This window comes from Ornithorhynchus anatinus, chromosome 14 (genome assembly GCF_004115215.2).
Source record: "Ornithorhynchus anatinus isolate Pmale09 chromosome 14, mOrnAna1.pri.v4, whole genome shotgun sequence".
NCBI classification, from domain to species: Eukaryota; Metazoa; Chordata; class Mammalia; order Monotremata; family Ornithorhynchidae; genus Ornithorhynchus; species Ornithorhynchus anatinus.
This window is the reverse complement of record NC_041741.1, coordinates 25,432,000-25,446,977: the sequence shown is the minus strand read 5'-3', so window position 1 is coordinate 25,446,977 and position 14,978 is coordinate 25,432,000. Positions and strand designations below refer to the sequence as shown.

The 14,978-nt window shown below is 40.9% G+C and overlaps 1 protein-coding gene across 3 annotated transcripts in view; it reads right to left on the bottom strand.

The window, feature by feature from the left end:
- SYT1 (synaptotagmin 1) overlaps positions 1 to 14,978 on the bottom strand; it is a 656,933-nt gene that overhangs the window by 237,238 nt on the left and 404,717 nt on the right. The gene's annotated exons all lie outside the window — the stretch shown is intronic.

The window sequence follows — 14,978 nt, the reverse complement described above, 5'->3', positions numbered from 1 at the left end:
CTCTCCTTCTACAGCCCAGCCTACACACTCTGTTCCTCTGCTGCTAACCTCCTCAATGTGCCTCGTTCTCACCTGTTCCACCATCGACCCCTAGCCCACATCATGCTTCTGGCCTGGAACACCCTGCCACCTCACATCCGCCAAATTAGCTCACTTCCTCTCTTCAAAGACCTACTGAAAACTCACCTCCTCCCGTAGGAATTCCCAGACTGAGCTCACCTTTTCCTCTGATCCTCCTCCTGTTCCCATTGCCCGTTATTCCTCCCTCTACTCTACCCCCTTCCCTGCCCCACAGCTCTTGTTATATTTGTACATATTTATTATTCTATTCATTAATGATGTATATATACAGAGGAAGTTGGTTGAAGAGTAGACTTTGACATAAAGCAAGTCAGATAAGAGATAGGAAATCCTGTGATATGGTTTCTTTTCTAGTTTCCATCTTTTACTGTCATCCATCAGTTTCATTTTAGAAATGAAATCGTACAAAACCCAGACAACCCAAGTGGAATGGAATAAAAACTTGTCCAAGCGAAAGACAAAAATCCTAAACCAATATTTCTACAGACTCTAAAGCGTTCCATTTTCAGGATCTAGTTTTTTGTTCGTACCATGATTGAGTCGAAATTCATTAGATATTTTTCTCCTTCAGGGAAAGGGCTGAGTGACTCACTCAGAGTGCTACACCCTGTGGTGTTAAATAAATATGAATGGAATGAGACTGATTGGGCAGTGCTTTGGAAATACAAGAAAATTGATTTTGTAATTGGTTTCTTCTCATTTGGAAAGGCTTGAAAGGCTCAGGTACGTCTTCCAATTGCATGTGTTTTATTCGAGTAGAATGGCACCCCTCAGAACATGTCTATCATTAATCAAATTGGAGGATGTGTGGGAGAGGCTAAATGCCTTGAGCCACTGGAAATGCATGAAAAGAAATTCAGGAGGTGGGAAAGGAATGAAAGTACTTGCTGGGCAGGTACCCTATTGTGTGGGCTAATCTCCATATGTCTCCCAGCAGGTCTCTCTTTTCCTTTGGAGTCTTAACAAGAAGAGGCCCAGTATTTCCCCCCACCAAGTGGAGCTTTGAAATGACTTTAGAGTGGTCATATTAGAGTGATTCATGGCAAGAAAGGTACCCTTTTAATCTCCCAAAGAGAGAAGCAATGCACGTAGAGGAAAGAGCCCAGGACCGGACCGGGAGTTAGAGGACCTGGGTTCTAAACCCAGCTCTGTCACTTGCCTGCTGTGTGACTTCAGGCAAGTGACTTCACTTCTCTGGGCCTCATTTGCCTCATCTGTAAAATGGGGATTTTACCTGCTCTCGCTCACATTTAATCTGTGACCCCCATTTGGGGCCTTGATTATCTGTATCAACCCCAGCATTTAGTACTGTCCTTGGCACAGAATAAGCACTTAACAAAAAAACACTGTTATTATTAAGAAGAGTTTTCTCAGGAAGGATTGCTCAATTGTTGCCCAGATTTTAGTCTCACAACAGGAAAATTGATTGCTAATGTCACTTCTTATACACAGGGTGTGTATAGACCCAAGGGAATTGAGGGATGAGACAGTCTCCAGTCGATTTGCTTCATAAGGGCAGGGCAAGCAGACCATTTAGGCTTGAGTATGATTATACTGGGTCTTATTCATTCATTCAATAGTATTTATTGAGCGCCTACTTTGTGCAGAGCACTGTACTAAGCGCTTGGAATGTACAAATCGGTAACAGATAGAGACAGTCCCTGCCCTTTGACGGGCTTACGGTCTAATCGGGGGAGACGGACAGACAAGAACAATAGTCTTATTATGGATGAAATGAATGAAGTCATTTCTCATTACTCCTCTTGGTTATGACCAGCCATTATCAGGAGGCAATGGCAACCTAAATCACTGGCAGCTCCCATCACCTTTTTTAGTTTCTTTAAATGGTATTTATTAAGTACTCACTATGTGTCAGACATTGTTCTGAAGTATGGGGTAGATACAAGATAATCAAGCAGGACACAGTCCATATCTCATGTGGGACTCACAGTTTTCATCCCCATTTTACAGATGAGGTAACTGAGTCCCAGAGAAGTGGATTGACTTACCCAAGGTCACACAACAGACAAGTGGTGGAGCCAGGACCATAACCCAGATCTTCTGAATTCCAGGCCTGTTCTCCATTCACTAGGCCATGCTGCTTCTCAGGTATCACCTTTCCAGTGTGACACCCATTGACCTCACTCCCAAAATGGCCTGCACATTCTAGGCCACGGAGATTAAAACAGAGGAAACATGCAGCCTCTGCAGATTTTAGAACTCTGGGAAGCTTTGACTCTGACTGGATTGATTGATTAATTGATCGGCTCCCATTAATCTGGGCTTAATTCTGCACTCTATCTTAGATTCTGCACTCTATCTTTAATGCTGTTTTGTAGATTTAGCATTTCATATTGCCTTCATGCCTGTCTCCAAGCCCTTCTCCACTATTTTTTTTAGATTGTGAGTCACTGGAAGGACTGAGTGTAACTCTCACCTGTGTATATTTTTTCCCCAGAGATTAGCAAGTGCTTAATAAATACTATTAATACTACTATCTTCAATGCAAATTTATAGCTGCTTCCTGGAAAACCTCTCCAGGGCAGTGAGTTCTGAGTGTTTTTTTTAGAGGGATTTAGGTAATAAGGTGGAATATGGGTCTGGGAGTCAGGAGACCAAGGTTCTAGTTTTTAGCCATTGACTTGGAGGGCAACCTTGGGCAAGTCACTTAACTGCTCTGTGCCTCAGTTTTTTCATCTGTAAAATGGGGATGAAATATTTCTTCCCCCTGCTTCTTGGTCTGTTAGCCCTAGGAGGAATGCAGACAGTCAAAACTGATTGTCTTGTATGCTTGCCCCATATAACCACTTAATAAATACCAAAATTGCGGCTACAACTCTAAATTGCATAAAACCTCAGAAGTGGCATCTCTCTGAGTTCTATCCCATTGATTGTCAGGAATTCTCTCTTACTTACTCTCTCCAGACCCCAGCTATGGCCTGTGGGGAATCATTCTGAGTTACAACTCTCTATATCTTTGTTATTTAAAATAAACAAAGAAATACTAATAATGGTACTTGTTAAGAACTTCACATGTGCCAAGCACTGTTCTAAGCACTGGGGAATTACAGATTAATCATGATAGACACATTCTCTGTCCCACATGGGGCTCACTTAAGCAGTTACTACGTGCCAAGCACTGTTCTAAATACTAGAATAGTTACAAGGTAATCATGTTGTCCCACGTGGGGCTCACGGTCTTAATCCCAGCTTTACAAATGAAGGAACTGAGGCCCAGAGAAGTGAAGTGACTTGCCCAAGTTCACACAGCAGACAAGTGGCAGAGCCAGGATTAGAACCCAGACCCTTCTGACCCCCCAGGCCTGGGCTCTATCCACTGCTTCTCTATTTAACCAGTAGAGTACCAAATCCAACTACAAACTAAAATATATATTTTATTTTGCATTTGCATCGTTAAATAAAAATTGCTCTTTTTGACCACTTGACCTCACCCAAAATTAACTTCTTTGGCTTTAGATTACAGACACAGTCAAATTATCTTTTTATTCAATTGTTAAGCCAGGAGGGCAAGTGAAAAAGTTGCAAGGAGGAGGGAGAGGGTGTTGGTTCTAGTCCCAGCGCTGTCATATGAGTCAAACGAGTCTCCCAACTGCTCTATTTCTTGATAATTGGAATAATAACATTTGCCCCTTCCAGTGATGTTTTGAGGCCAAAATTAGATCAGATATAACATACTTAGGAAAAATTAAAAGTTCTGTAAAGTTCAAGATATTCAATAATTACCTGCCTTATAATTTTACTAGGGTTAAATTAGTCTTGAGCAGGTTTTCTATTAAAATGTATCTCTTTAAAAGTGCATTTTAAACCCATCAATCAATAATTTCACATCATGACATCTCAAAGAAAATTGAAAATAGAGACATTAACTGTTGAATTTACTGAACTTTGTGAACACAAATGATTTTCTTCATCGTATGTTCATTTGGAAATTTTTTTAGTATTTGGGTTAAATTATACCCATTGTGGTAATATTCATATTTCATATTTGAAATTTCACTACCCTATGCAATGATCCATCCCTTCTCTACTTTCTTTGCTACAGAGGGAACAAACGCAGAAAGGTCAAGTGATTTGTTGGATGGCATGATTTTCCAGTTCATTACTAGAACTCCAAATGTTGTCCTCCAGTCTGGCTGAAGTGATAGCACAAGCTGCTTCTCCAAGTAACTTCATAGAATATGAGCTATTTCCTGCATCTCTTTCCTTATTAATGTCACAAATAGGAACATAGTTACTTTCAAATTTCAAAACTAAGTTCTTTAAATCCAGTTGAAGGGAGAAACATTTTGGATACTCTAAATGTTGGATCACTATTTCTCCAGTGCTGCCTGAAATTAGTAAAAAAAAATCTATTTTAGTGCCCAGAACATGGGATCCAGGACATAGGAAAGGCTTTAATCCAAAGAACATTATTTTTCCTGGGTGTCAGAAGACTCAAATGCTTCTGCAGCTTCTCTCCTTCAGAAACAAACAAAGAAGGACAGGTGGTGTGAAACTGAACCCTTAATGTGGGAGTCTTACCCTACCATTGTTTGGGATTGAGGGATCAGTGGCTGGATATGATAACACAGTGTGACCTTAGGCACATCACTTTGCTTCTGTGTACCTCACTTACCTTATCTATAAAATGGGGATTAAGTCAGTGAATCCCATGTTGGGAACATAGACTGTTTTCATTTTCTATTTACCCCAGTGCTTAGTACAGTGCCTGGCACATAGTAAATGCTTCATAAATACAAAAAAAAAATACAGGAGTGAAGTCCTGCTCTCACAGAACCAAACAGTGTGCAAGAAACCCCTGGCATCTTTTAGGATGTGGGAAAATTAGGGCATCTTGCAGCACAGGGGCACTGTGGCCAGTGATAGACCATAGGATTGAGAGTCAGAAGGATCTGGGTTCTAATCCCAGCTCTGCCACTGATCTAACCTGATTAACTTGTATCTAACCCAGTGCTTAGTACAGTGCCTGGCACATAGTAAGTGCTTAACAAATAGCATTAAAAAAAAAATGTGAGCCCCAACTGGATTAAAGAGGAGCCAGGCACTACCTACCTTAATTATTATTTTACTATTATTGTCATTGCATTGTTGATTTGCTATCTTGTCCTGTTTTTTATTCTTTTCTCATTTTATTTCATTCATTCAATTGTATTTATTGAGCGCTTACTGTGTGCAGAACACTGTACTAAGTGCTTGGAAAGTACAATTCGGCAACAGATAGAGACAATCCCTATCCAACAACAGGCTCACAGTCTAGAAACAACGGGCTCACAGACTAGAAATGGGCTCACAGTCTAGTATTGTGACTATTCTCCCCAACCTTGTTATCGTAAACCCCTTGTTGGCTAGGGATCATATCTGTATCAGTGTCTATGATTTTTTTTTCTCCCCCAAAGCCCAGTGCGTGTCTTTCTTCCTGTAAGTGCTTAATACATATTACGAGTGATTGATTAATTTGTGGCTCCTTTGAAGCATATGACTCCCAGAGGATATTAAACAACCTAGCAAAACCTTAGGTCTTCCTCTTGGCTAATGATCCTAAAAGTGATGAGAGGCTCTCAGCACTTTTGGAAATCCAGATGAAGGGCATGACGAACACTGATTTTCCCTGTCACAGACAACAAACCCAAAAATCTGCCCAAATCAAATAGCTGCAGTTGTCAGCTTGAGTTGCTGTCTAGTGCCCCAGGATAATAGATATTCAGAGGGACAGCTATGTTCTGGTCAAAAACAAAAGAGCTGTTAAAATGGAATCAACCAAAAGAAGAGAGATGTGAACGGTCATTATAAACCTCCTTCATTAGCACCTCAAAAGCTTGATGCAAACCTGAAGAAGCCAATACTTAATGCATCACTCTCAAAATTGCCTTTGGTGGAAGGATGGAGAAGCAGATGGCTGTAATTTCCTTAGTAAAATATATTTTGTGCTGATTTATGATCAATCAACTCCATTTAAATGTAAAATAAATTAATATAAACAGCGAAGGGGAGCCCCCTCATCTTAGGGAAAGCAACATGTGTGTTGCTCCACTTGTCTCCTCTAAAAGATCTATTTGGAAAAGAGAATTGTAGTGAAACAGATACTGCAGACAGAGGTAGAGGCATCTCCCCAAGGAAAAAATAGTGGTTTAGTTGGAGAGAGACTGCTATTAGAAGAGTTTCTCTTGGGACAGCCTGCTGGATCCTCTATTTTTCTGACCTACCCTTTGGTAATAATAAGTAATAATAAAGCAGTACTTTCCAGCACTTAGTATGGTGCCCACCACATAATAAGTGCTTAATAAGAACTATTAAAAAAGTATTCATTCATTCACTGAATCATATTTGTTGAGCACTTACTGTGTGCAGAGCACTGTAGTAAGCGCTTGGGACAGTACAATATAACAATAAATAGACATAGTCCCTGTCTACAATGAGTTTGCTGTCTAGAGGGGAAGACAGACATTAATATACATACATAAATTACAGATATGTAGGAGAACCACAGATAACGTCTCTTTCTGCCTAAGGCCACAATGAGCTCTCATGGGCTCAGGACAAAGAAATTTCAGACAGCCCTCCAGTTTGACCCATCATAATGTCACTGGCATAATGTCACTTCATAACATTACTTAAACAGTGGCATTGATGAAGTCATTTTTAGGCCTGGAACACTGACCCAGGGGGAGATGGGGGAAAAGTGGGTTTTTGGGTTCAGTCAAGATATGTCAGTCTGATGGGTTTTGATCCAGGCATTATGGGTTCTATTTGATTGTTAAGAGTGGCCTTATGGTAAACAAAGTACCATGTCAGTAGTACTAATTGCAGTATTAGTTAAGCACTTATCATATGCTAAGCACTACGCTAAGTGCTGGAATGGATAAAAGATAACTAGGTCTTTTTCTATCCCAGGGGGAAGAAGAGCAAATATTTAATTCCAATTTTACAGATGAGGAAATTGAGGCACAGAGAAGCTAAGTGACTTGCCCAAGGTCAAACAGCTGGCAAGTGGTGCATCTGGAATTAGAATGGGTTTCCCTGGCCCATGCCGTTTCCACTAGACTCTGCTACTGTTCATTTATCCTTTTCTCATTTAATCAATCGTTGACATTTTTGGAGTGCTTACTGTGTGTACAGCAAGGTAATAAGCGCTTGAGAGAGTATGATATAATAATAATGACGGTATTTGTTAAGCACTTACTATGGTGCCAAACACTATTCTAAACTCTGGGGTAGATAGAGGGTAATCAGGATGTCCCATATGGGGCTTGCAGTTTTAATCCTTTCAGATGAGGTAACTGAGGCATAGGAGTCAGAGATCATGGGTTCTAATCCCGGCTCTCTTCTCTGGGCCTCAGTTACCTCATCTGTAAAATGCGGTTAAGGCTGTGAGCCTAACGTGGGACAACCTGATTACCCTGTATCTACCCTAGCGCTTAGAACAGTGCTCCATACATAGCGCTTAACAATTACCAACATTATTATTATAGAGAAGTTAAGTGACTTGCCCAAAGTCACACAGCTGATAAGTGGCAGAGCTGGGATTAGATCCCATGATCTCTGACTCCCAAGCCTGTGCCCTTTCCACTAAACCATGCTGTTTCTCTATAGTATACGATATAGTAAGCAGACAATCCCTGCCCTCAGGAGCTTTACAGTCTAATGGGGAATAAGTTACTGGCAGTGAAACTAACCAAGTATAAGGAAATGTACATAAATGCTCTGGGTTGTGGGGGAAGGAGTGCTTAAGTCGTTAGGACTAAATGAATAGTAGGAAAGGAAGGTGTGGTGAGTAAAAGATTAGATTGTAAACCCGTCAAAAGGCAGGGACTGTCCCTATCTGTTACCAATTTGTACATTCCAAGCGCTTAGTACAGTGCTCTGCACATAGTAAGCGCTCAATAAATACTACTGAATGAATAAAAGAGGGAGTAGTCAGGGCCAGTTTCCTGGAGGAGATGAGACTTTATTAAGACTTTGAACATGGGGAGCGTAGTGGTCTTGCTATGACAGAGTAGGAGTTCTAGGCAGGATGGAGAGTGTGAACAGGGGTTGATGGTGAGAGAGATGAGAGTAAGGCACAGTGAGTAGGTCGGTGAATACAAGAGTGAAATGTGCAGGCTTAGTTGTAGTAGGAGAGGAGCTAGGATCAGTAAGGGAGAGAGAGCGAGTTGATTGGATAAGCAACCATTAGAGGTTTCTGAGGAATGGGGATATGTGCACAGAACAGTGTTCTAGAAAAATGATCTAGGCAGCAGAATGAAGTATGGGCTGGAGGGGGAGAGGATGGAATCAGCCAGTCATCGAAACATTCGGTTACAAATTGAATACTCACATTTTAAATGTGAAGCCAGATTTGAAGCCAGAGAATGGGTCTACTAACTCTATTGTATTGTATTTTCTCCTAAACACTTAGTGCAGTGCTCTGCACAGAGCAAGTACTCAATAAACATGAAGGATTGATTGAAATATGAGTTGAGGATAACATCATAGTTGTGGCCCTCTGAATCAAGGAAGATAGTGGTGCCGTTGACCATAATGGAAAATTCCCACTTATGATTCCACTCCTGTGGTACCTCTGCTTGCTTTTCACATTTTCAGGAAAACTTCTGATGACTGGAACCAGTCACATCTTGGCCAGGCTAAAAAGCTTAGCTCACTAAGGCTGAAGGCGCTGGTCGTGAGAGATGGGAGGAGTTGGCTAAAAAAACACACCCCATTCCTCCAGGCACTACTGACTGAAGAGTGGTCTCCACGAACTCTCGGTGGTAGGGTAGACCTCCGTCACACTGATGTGGCGAGTTGCCTCTACCCACTGATGTGGCGAGTTGCCTCTACCCAGAGTTAGGGATGTCCACTCTTTCTGAACCTGTGTGGTGCCTAGTGACCAATCGGACCTTTTTGCTGGAGTAAGGAGAAGTGAACATCACCTTAATGATAGTAATAATAAAAATTATGGTGTTATGTAAGTGTTTAGTACGTGCAAGGCTCTGTTCTAAGCACTGAGGTGGATGCAAGGTAATCAGGTTGGATATGAACATCACCTTAGTAATAGTAATAATAATAATTATGATGATATTTAAGTGCTTAGTACGTGCCAGGCACTGTTCTAAGCACTGGGGTAGATACTAGGTAATCAGGTTGGAAACAGTCCCTGTCCCATATGGGGGGCTCACAGTCTCAATCCCCATTTTACAGAAGAGATAACTGAGGCACAGAGAAGCGAAGTGACTTTTCCAACGTCACAGAGCAGTCAAGTGGCAGAGCCGGGCTTAGAACCCATGTCCTCTGACTCCCAAGCCCAGGTTCTTTCCACTGAGCCATGCTGCAAGTAGCCTGTGCTTGGGTGATTTGAAGAGTAGCCCCTTGAGGTAACCTCTGTCTCCTTGTGTGTTCCCACCAGCTGCTATAAACTGGGGACCATGTTGGCCGCATAAGTGTATTCCTCCCAAAAGGGAAGTTCAGTTCGCCAAGGGGAATAAATCCCACATGGCTGAGCCTTTCTAACTTGGGGATCTCCCTCTCATCTCACGATCAGATGATACTGATGCAGTAAAGTTCTAATTGAGCAAGATGAATGAGACAAACTCAGAATCTACCATGTGAGTTTCTACTAGAAATGAAAAACCTCAAAATATTGTGACCAGTAGCTCTGTCAGTTCCATCCCTCATTTTATCTGAGTCAACTTTCAATACAAAAGAATGAATCATGACTATTTCCAGAAACTAAAACTATATTTTCAGGCCACCTGGCTAATCAGATTTAATCTATTATCCTTATTTGTCAGAAGTGAAAGAAAGAAGCATTATTCTTATAACTCTTCTGAGGTAGAGGTGGTGTAGTGGAACACAGTCCTGGGAGTCAGAAGGTCATGGGTTCCAGTCCCGGCTCGGCTATTTGTCTGCTGTGTGGCCTTGAGCAAGTCACTTCACTTGTTCGTGCCTCAGTTACCTCATCTGAAAAATGGGGATTAAGCCTGCGAGATCTATGCAGGACTGGGACTGTGTCAAAACCGATTTGCTTGTATCCACCCCAGTGCTTAGTACAGTGCCTGGCACATAGTAAGCACTTAACAAATACCACTATTATTATTATTTTGGGGTATTAACTAAACCTGTTAAGTGTTTCCAACCAATTTTACATGCATACTACTATTCAACTGAATGGTTGTTCTACATATACCAGTATGAACCAAAAGAAAAAAGAAATCCTGAATATGTGTATAAAAGAGTGAATGTTTCTACTTAAATCATGAGTGAGCTTTTGATAAAATTCTCAGTGGTCTCTGATCATCACAAAAAATTGCATTTCTGGAGACACGGTTGTGATCCTGAATGTTGGCCTATCAATCATATATTTACTATCAATCGATGGTATTTATTGAGCACTTATACTATGGTGTGATATACTCAGATCTGCCAAAAAGTATGAATTCAAATGATTTTATTCCCCATATTTTATCATCAGCCCATATTACAATAAAATGTCTGGGGTACTTGCTCTAAGTATGTAAGTTATGAATAAGAATGAAGGAGAAAAAGAAGCAATTTCCTCCCACATGATCATTCTGTCATCTTTCACACTAACATCTTGTTTCCTGAGGCTTTAATCTGCGTTTGTACTCCCATGATACTTACTTCCAACAACAGCTTCTTCTACTCTTCAGCACAAGCCAAAAATCTCACATAAAAATTAATGTTCAACTGCACTTGGGCATGAAATTCTAATACAGTCCAGAGAGAGTTCTTGCTGTTCTAAAATTATTTTAACATAATTCTACAGATAAAGAAGTCCTTTAAACCAATAAAAAATCTTGTTTTGTGTGAATTGTATAAAATCAATTTATTTTCATGTATTTGTCTATGGCCAGATCATTGTTTTTCAGACGGCTAAGAAACCTGGATCCCATACGGAGGATAGTCGAAGCAATATGTTTTATGAAGAGTAATTAAATGAAACTGTCACATTAAAAAGACAGGCAATATGGACAGGATGACTACTTTGGTTTCTGTGAGTTTTATTTTTGAATTCTCAATTTATAAAACTATTTTTGCCTTTGATATTTCTTATGAGTTCTGAATTACACACTTGTTAAATTCAGGTATTAGTAAAATTAATCAAATCTTTAAAGTCAGTAAAGATACTAAAATACTAAATACAAAGTTTTAAAAATCACAATTTACTTCTACCTGTGGTTAAGTTTAGAAAACAAATCAGAGAATTAGTAGCCTTTTGTGAATAGAAGTCTTAAACAAACATTTTCTGCAAGAATTTGGTTCTTATAGAGTATTGAAATTAATGGCTGGCACTTAATTTTCCCATGAGCATGTACCTAACTTTTGTATTACTTTTCCAGATCTTCAGTTACTCCATCTACAAAATGGACACTATTATGTTGCTCATTTGTTTGTTCAAGATAGGATTTTTAAAAATGATCTGTGGGATAGCCAAAGTTCCCACCATTTGGGAAATAATCATTAGTAATAATAATAATGAGAGTATTTTAAGTGCTTACTGTGTGCCAGGCACTTTACTAAGTGCTGGGGTGGATACAAGCAAATCAAGTTGGACTTAGTCCCTGTCCCACGGGGGCATTCACAGTCTCAAGCCCCATTTTACAGATGAGTTAACTGAGGCACAGAGAAGTGAAGTGACTTGCTTAAGGTCACACAGCAGACAATTGGCAGAGCTGGAATTAGGACCCATGATCTTCTGACTCTTAGGCCTGTGCTCTATCCATTACACCATACTTAGTGTCCTTTCAGAACTCTACTTTTTCCACTGCAAAGGGAACTTATATGAGCTTTGCTCTTTCAGGGCACACAATAACTTCAGTGTGGCAAATATCACCCTTTTTATACATTCTTCCTCTGGTGATGGTAATGGCAGTATATTACCAAATTATGGGTTTTTAAAAAATGTTATTTGTTAAGTGCTTACTATATGCTGGGCACTGTACTAAGTGCTGGGGTAGATACAAGACAATCAGGTGGGACCTAATCTATACCCTACATGGGGTTCACTGTCTTAAACCCCATTTTGTTGATGAGGTAACTGAGGCACAGAGAAATTAAATGACTTGCTTAAGATCACACAGCAGACAAGTGGCTGAGCAGGGATTAGAACTCAGGTCCTCTGACTCCCAGGTCTGGGATCTTTCCACTAGACTACACTGCTTTTTTGTCACTAGTCTTTATTTCCAGTGACTAGATAATTAATGTTATCAATGATAAACAATTTAAAGACTTGTGTTCCTAAATCAAATCTAATTTTAAACACATAGAGTTTTTCAGAATTTCAGGATTCATGTGGAATTTCTAAATAAGGAAGTTGAGGAGGGAGTTTTCACTCTTTCCACTACTCCACCTTGATTATTAACAGTGTGGCACAGTGGAAAGAGTATGGGCTTTGGAGTTAGAGGTCATGAGTTCAAATCCCAGCTCTGCCACTTGTCAGCTGGGTGACTGTGGGCAAGTCACTTAACTTATCTGTGCCCCAGTTACCTCATCTGTAAAATGGGGATTAAGACTGTGAGCCCCACGTGGGACAACCTGATTCCCCTGTGTCTACCCCAGCGCTTAGAACAGTGCTCTGCACATAGTAAGCGCTTAACAAATACCAACATTATTATTATTAGTCTCTTTGCAGACCACCCTGCCTCTTGTCTCTCCCTACTCCAGTCCCTACTTCACTCTGCTACCCACATCATTTTTCTACAAAACCTTTCAGTCCATGTTTCCCCACTTCTCAAGAACCTCCAGTGATTTCCCATCTAGCAATTCATCGAATAGAAATCTCTTTCCATCAGCTATAAAGCACTCAATCCCCTTGCCCCCTCCTACCTTGCCTCCCTGATGTCCTACTATAACCCAGCCTGTACACTTCACTCCTCTAATGCCAACAACTCACTGTACCTCAGTCTAGTCTATCTCATCACTGACCTCTCACCCACATCCTGCCTCGTCATATACGACAGATGACCACTCGTCATGCCCTCCCTCGTCATATACGACAGATGACCACTCTCCCCACCTTGAAAGCTTAATTAAAAGCACATCTCCAGTGAGCCTTCCCCAACTAAATCCTCGCTTCCTGTTCTCCCATTCCCTTCTATATCACCCTTGCACTTGGATGTGCACCATTTATTCACCCTTCACTCAGCCCCACATCACCTATGTACATTCATGTAATTTATTTAGTTATATTAATGTCTCTATCCCCCTGTAGACTATAAACTCATTTGGGGCAGGGAACACATCTACCAACTCTGTTATACTCTCCCAAGTACTTAGTAGAGGGCTCTACACACAGTAAGCACTCACTAAATATGATTGATTTTAATTGGATGGCATCCCAGGAGGCTGAGGAGCCATCTGAATTGGATCTTAACTTGGCTGGATTTAGTCCTGGTTCTGAAAGTTCAAGACCTGTGTCTTGAATCTGGTCCATCCAGAACTCTCCTGGGGCGATAGGGCCTGTTAATTACAGTCACTGGACTCTAAACTCACTGTGGGCAGGGTTCGTATAACTCTATTATAATGTACCCTCACAAATGCTTAAATCAGTACTCTGCCTACAGTAAGCGTTCAATAAATACAATTAATTAAAGACCCTTCCATCTATATGGAATTCCCAATGAGCTCTCTGGGATCACAAGTTTAAACAGCCCACAGGGACAAGTGGATCTACTGGAAGGGGTGCTGGAACCCTCAAATTGTTTGAGAGCTTCAGAAGTTCAACACCCTTAGACTTGCTGAGGCCCAGAAAGAGAGCTCAGATTTCTGTTTGTGAAGGACTTTGATGCTTAGCTTTCAGAAATTCATTCTCTCCTGCCTCCTCTATTACTGTCACCCCCTCAAATTCTCCAACATAACTATGGGATCTTTGGGAACAAATGAGGAAAAACTGGGATGGTTCTTGGGCAAGTAGTGTTGACAGAAGGCTTTCCCAGATCTTGGAATGATGAGTTTTTGAAGGCTGAGATAAGGTGTTTAAGGAGAGTGAAAGCTAACAGTGAACAAGAGGAAGGGGAGGAAAGCATTCTGTCTTGTATCACTCTGGTCTGAAACTAAACCTGCATTCTTGTGAGCAGGGTACCTGTCTACAAACTGTCCACAAAACTCCCCCTCCTACCTTACTTATCTCACTGATTTCCTACTACAGCCCAGCCGACACACTTCGCTCTTCTAACACCATCTTGCTCACTCTACTTTGATCTCATGTATTGCCACCAACCTCTTTCTCACATCCTCCCTCTGACCGGGAACTCCCTACCCATCTATAAATACCAGACCACTACACTTCCTACATTCATAACCTTACTGGGGTCACATCGCCTCAAAGAGGGCTTCCCTGATGAAGTCCTTTTTTCCCAACACCCTCTACCTTCTGTGTCACCTATGCACTTGTATCTATGAACTTTAAACAGTTGATATTCACCCTAATCTCACTAAAGTACATTATTTATAGTAATGTCTGTCTTCCCCTCTAGACTGAAAGCTTCTTGGGGGCCGAGAGTGTGTTTTTCAGTTCTGTTGCAGTGTACTCTCACAAGTGCTTAGTAACGTGTTCTGTACATGATAAGTGTTCAATAAATACCACTGGATGACTGATTGAGTACTCTACTCACCCAAGTACTTAATAGAGTGCTCTGCATATAGTAAGGGCTCCAGAGAAACCATTAATTGATCAAATTCAGTTGTTCATCTGTTTAATGCTGTTTTAACACACACCTACACTGGCCCTTGTCTTCCCCATAATCTGATGACGAAAAGTTCACACAAATCTCTAATGTATAATTTTAAATCATTTTTAGATTGCTGAAGAGAGTGCCTGTCTAGGAAGTTCAGTGTTTACTATTTTCTGGAGCTTCAGCAAAGGGATAGGGTTCAGAGAA